A 6,000-nucleotide genomic window follows, 5' to 3' on the forward strand; every position below is an offset into this window, starting at 1 on the left:
ATATCTCCATCATTGATTCATCATCTTTGTGAGATTGGGAGAGAATCCAAGTGCATTGCTAGAGTGCTTATATCTAGAGGCACTTGGTGTTCATGTTTCGCTGTGGGATTCACTTGTTACTCTTGGTGGTTGCTGCCACCTAGATGGCTTAGAGTAGCAAGGATCATCGAGTGGAGGTTGGTAATTGTCTCCAGCTCCGGTCATAGTGATTGTGATGGGTTCTTGACCTTTCTCTGGCAGAGAGCCAAAAGGTACTCTAGTGGATTGCTCATGGCTTGTGTTATCCTCATCTTGTGTTGGTTGTGCGGCACCCTATTGAGGGTTTGGTGTGTGATGCCAATTAGTGTGTGAACCTCCAAGTGAGTGAATCACCACAATAAGGACTAGCTTGCCGGTAAGCAAGTGAACCTCGGTAAAAAATCTTGTGTCACCTTGTCCAAAAATTTCATTGGTTATCTTATGATTGATTGATTGGCTTCATCTTGTGATTGGCTCATACCTCAACATGTTGGTATAATCATCACCATCCTCTCTTGCATTACATTCCTAGTGTGTAAGCTAAGCTCTTTAGTGTAATTAGTTTTGAGAGCTAGCTTGTGTTGGGTCTAGTGGTTAGTGAGGCTCTTTAGTTAGTCATTATGAGCTCACTAACTTAGTGTAGTGCCATAGCCATTGTGTGGATAGAGACTATAGCAACTAGAATTATGGTAGGTGGCTTGCATTTTTAGTAGGCTAGTGCAACACTCGCTTCACCGTTTATTTGACTAACCACATTGCTCAAGTGTTGTTGTAGAAATTTTTATAGGATATTCATCCCCCCTCTAGCCATTAGGACCTTTCAAGTGGTATTGGAGCCATGGTCACCGTGATTTGAGGCTTAACAACCTTCAGTGTCAAAATGGCTCAAATCAACAACACCAAGAAGCCACCCTAATTTGATGGCACAAATTATCCATATTGGAAGTCAAAGATGACCACACATATCAAGTTAATCAATAGAAATGTGTGGAAGGTGGTAGAAACCAAAATTGAGATTGCCGATCCAGAGAGTCCCACCACGGCTGAAGAAGTGCTTCTCTAAAACAATGACATTGCTCTAAGTGCCATTCATGATGCAATTGATGAGAGAACATTTGAGCAAATCAAGAACATTGAGATGGCTCATGAGGCTTGGAAGAAGTTGGAAGAATCATTTGAGGGCACCAAGGCAATAAAGGGTGCAAAGGCATACATTCTCAAGGACAAATTTGCTAGCTTCAAGATGAAGGAAGATGAGAGTGTGTCGGACATGTTCCATCGGATGGAAGTGCTTGTCAATGATCTCAAAGAACTTGGTGAGAAGGTGGAGGACAAGGACTTCTCTCATAAGTTCTTGAGATTCTTACCCACAAGATTTGGCATGTTGGTCACCTTGCTAGTGAGGACCGGTTTGGACATAATGACACCAAATCAAATCTTGGGACATATCATGACCGATGATGCTTATGTAGATGATGATGAGAATTAAGAAAAGAGGGAGAAGAAAGATGAGAAGAAGGATGACAAGAAGAAGAGTGTGGCATTTAAGGCCACATCATCCAAGGGTAAGGCAAAGCAAGAATCATCAAGTGAAGATGAAGACTTGAGCTTTGATGAGATGGATGATGAGAAGATGGCTCTCTTTGTCAAGAGATTTGGCAAGTTCATAATGAAGAAGGGTGGTTCATATTTGGTCACTTGGGATAGTGATGCTTCCTCAAGTGATGATGATGATGTGATGATGACAAGACCACCAAGAAGAAGGCTCTTGCAAGCATTGCTATCAATGAGAAGCCTTCTATCGGTGCAGAAAGTGACCAACAAGTAAATATTTGTAGTTTTGCCGTACGTTGTGATCGGAGGTGGCCTAGCACTCAATAGCATAGGGCTTATACTAGTTTAGGCAACGTGCCCTACGTCTAGTTTGAGTCAGTCAGTGATTTTATTCCTAAGCCTAGGTGCTCGAAGTTTGCAGTGGGGTTACAAACAAGGAGGAAGATGGGGGGTACAAGAGGTTCGGTCGGTCTCTGCATGAGGATTCGGAGGGGCATGAGCCTATGAGGACTCTACTTCCACTGGTGGCTGTCCTAGAGCACCTGCCATAGCATACTCCTAGGACGGATGGTGGCTAGGCGCCATGTCGCTGATGCTAGAGCCATCACTCTCAACATCGTCATCCATGAGGTCAAGGAAACAGGTGGGAGCATAGCTCGCCATCTCCATGAATTTGGACATGAGAGGGGGTGTCTCCAACATCCTTCAGAGCCCCTAGGCGTACGCATCCACGGGAGACGCGAGGCCGTAGGGGAACCGGTCGCATGGCGATCACGGCGGGGACAACTGGGTCCCTTCGGATAATTGGTGGAAAATAGAGAATAGTAAGTAAATAACAGTATGTACATTACTCAGAGCGGGGTTTAAGCAGAGAGTTTACTCAGAATGAAGTGCAGATGCCTCATCATTGAAGTCGTCGTGCGTCCCAGAGCCGATGGAGGGTGCCCCTTCGACGAGCGCCAGAACGAATGCCTCCTCGTAGAGATGTAGTACGCCAAGCCAATCGGCAACGAAGTCCAGGCTTCTAAAGAGGAAGGCCTAGGATGGCTTAGAGATGGGTGGAACCCATGTCCCAATAGGTGGGAGTGTGGGAAACTCCAGTGAGCCAAAGCAATTAGTATCGCCTGAGCCCACCATGGCGAAGGTGGCAGAAAAGTGGGCCATCCGATGACCAAAAAGTGTTGAACATACAATGTCTTCCCCACGGACAGCGCCAACTGTCGGTGCAGAAAGTGACCAACAAGTAAATATTTGTAGTTTTGCCATACGTTGTGATCAGAGGTGGCCTAGCACTAAATGACATAGGGTTTATACTGGTTCAGGCAATGTGCCCTACGTCCAGTTTGAGTCAGTCGGTGACCTTATTCCTGAGTCCAAGTGCTCGAAGTTTATAGTGGGGTTACAAATGAGAAGGAGAAAGATGGGGGGTACAAGAGGTCTGGTCGGACTCCGATCGGAAGGGCCGAGAGTGATAGGAGCCCCGCTGTGAGCTAAGTGTTCAAGCATGTGCTTGTGGTTCGAACCTAGCAGTTCTGTGGTTGTGAACTAGGGAACTTGATCGATCTAATGAATCTGACTGAGCTTGATGAACTTGGATGAACTGAGTTTTTTGGGAGAGAGCCCATCCCATTTTATAGACGAAGGGGATGGCCTTACAAGTGAGAGGTAGGGAGTACGTATGCTTCTAAGCCTTGTTGCCCATGTCGGTGGGTACATGATGATGGTAGGCGCCCACAACACTATTGGATGTCAGATGCACGTGGGAGGTTGTGTTGTCTTCTTCGGGTATGACAGACGTCGGTGCTCGCCACACTGGTGATACCTAGAGGTTTGTGAGGGGTTTTACCATGTTCGCCTGGTTTGGCAAATGCCGGCGCCTACAACACTGTCGATGCCCAGAGGCATGTGGAGGGGCCTTACCGTATGGGAGTCAATGATGCTCACAATACTATAGGGGAAAATATTGGCACCTACAACACTACTCGAGCTTTGTTGTGCCAGGGAGGTTGCAGAGTACTATTTCTACAGGTGTACAGAGTATGGTCCCCAGTATTGCGGTTTGACTTGTGCGTCCTGCCTTACTTTCTCCATCTATTTCCTGGTCCTTATCGAGCGGGCATCCCCGGTCGGTTAGTCCCAGTCAGCTCTGACCGCGCCAGTCGGAGAAGAGTAGTGAGCAGGGGCTTGACGCATCCCCGGTCAGGAGACATGGGTCAGAGTCGGAAGTAGTGCTTTCACCAGGCGTTTTGGTCAGAGAGGACGTCCGAAGGTGGGCTAGGGACCGAAGCGAGCGCTCCGGTCGGAGATGTGGGCTAGAGTTGGAAATGGGCGCCGTTCCTCCTCGGCCAGGCCTTTCGGTCGGTGATTGGATTGCCCTTCTGGACTGTTATTTAGGTACTTGGGCCGGCTCATGAGTTGCGCGTTGTTTGCAACATTGCCTGCTAGGCCGAGCCTCTGTGGGGAAGCCGGTCCGCGAGGGACCCCGAGTTTATGAACCCAATAGGATCCCCTGAGCCCCCAAGCCCCCGGGCAATTTGGGTAGAATCATCTGGGGGATTTTTGTCTTGACGGTGGGTGTGCGCGAGCGCACCCGCGGGTGTAGCCCCCAGGTGATTCGGGTAGAATTGTTTGGGGGGGGTTTCGTGTTGCCAGCGGGGGAGGTTTTTGTTTCGTCAGTGGGTGTGCATGAGCGCCCCCGTGGGTGTAGCCCCCTAGCCCCTGGGTGATTCGAGCAGAATCATCTGGGGGTGTTGTCAGCGGGCGTGTGTGTGTGTTTTTTAGTTGAGACAGAGTCATCAACCAAGGCGTCGTTGCGTAGCCGAGGCGATTAGTTTTAGGATTAGGTGAGACAGAGCTCACGGATGCTGGTGTTGGTGCACGCCGTGGGATCGGGCGAGGCAGTTAGTTTAGGGATCGGACGAGATGGAGTCTGCAGGACCTAGCATCGATGCGTGCCGGGGGACTAGGTGAGTCAGAGTCGTGGATCCTGGCCTTTATGTAGCCCATGTATCCATGGCAGTTAGTCAGTTAGTTTAGGGATCAGGCGAGGCAGAGCTCGCAGATCCTGATGGGGTGAGTTTGGGGTCGCAGACCTAGCTGTTTGGTGTGCAGTCGAAGCATAGCCAAGGGATGGGGCGAGTTCGGGGTCGCAGACCTAGGCATTTGCTGTGCAGTCAAAGTGTAGCCGAATGGGGCGAGTTTGGGGTCGCAGACCTAGGTGTTTGGTGTGTAGTCGAAGCATAGCCAGATGGGGAGAGTTTGGGGTCGCAGACCCAGGTGTTTGGTGTGCAGTCGAAGCATAGCCGGATGGGGCGAGTTTGGGGTCATAGACCTAGGCGTTTGGTGTGCAGTCAAAGTGTAGCTGGATGGGGCGAGTTCGGGGTCGTAGACCCTAGTGTTTTGGCGTCTTGAGCCCTCAAGCCCTATTGGGCCTTGGTAGGGGTCAGTTTGAGTTATGTGTGTTACCCCGTCCTTAGTTTCTCATGACCAGAGGGGCTAAGCTTTGTCGCTTGCCTTGATCACTCGGGCTCAAGTGACGCGCTCGGTGAGTTCGCTAACGGGTATGATCGAGTGGAATTTGGGTTCATCATTCATGATGGGGTTAGCATAGCCCTCTTATGACATTCCACTGCTCCTTTACCTGCAACCTGGCAGATGCCTGGGTCATTCCGGAGACCGACCTAGGTGGCCTAATGGCCTCCCCTAGATGGAGATTCTGTGGGCTTGGCAGAGGCTTAGGATCGAACGAGAAGATTGAGATGACCCTGTCTGCTTTGGGGAAGATGGGGCGAGGGCCGCATGAGGCTCATCTGCATTTTCTCCCCTGGCTCTGTTTGATGTGGGGTAGCTTTCGAGCCCCGGTCGGTCGTTGCTCATGTTGAATGAGGCAACTGCCGCTTCGTGACACAACACGGAGTGTTGTGATGCATTTCGCTGCACATGCGTTGCTTAGTTCCTAAGGCCCCGAGCGGTTCAGGGCCCAAATCATCCAGGGGGCATGGGCATATGGAATGAATGCTTGTATGGATGTATGAAATGATTATAAGGAAATAGTGGGGGTCGATAGTGCTACCTTGATGACTTGAGTGATGGGGTTTGAAGAGCTCTAGTCGGAAATGTCGGACCAGGACCCATGCTCGTCGTTCATGATGGAGTCAGTATGGCCTATATGGGGCGTCCCTTTGCTCCTTACCTATCTCTCGATATTTTTCTTGAGCCATTCGATCGACTTTAGGAAGCCCGATGGTTTCTCCTGGCGGAGATCCCATGTTTTGGGTTTTTTTTCAAGTGCCGCCTGGGGAAGCAGAGAGCTGCCTGTGTGTGGTGGTGCTTTGGTTCTTGCGCCCGGCGTGCGGTAGTGGTGGGCTATACCCAGGCCATGTCCCGTCTGATCAGGCGCTGTTCCAATAGGCAGGGTATGTCTCATCG

Source organism: Miscanthus floridulus, chromosome 8 (assembly GCF_019320115.1).
Source record: "Miscanthus floridulus cultivar M001 chromosome 8, ASM1932011v1, whole genome shotgun sequence".
Classification (NCBI taxonomy): domain Eukaryota; kingdom Viridiplantae; phylum Streptophyta; class Magnoliopsida; order Poales; family Poaceae; genus Miscanthus; species Miscanthus floridulus.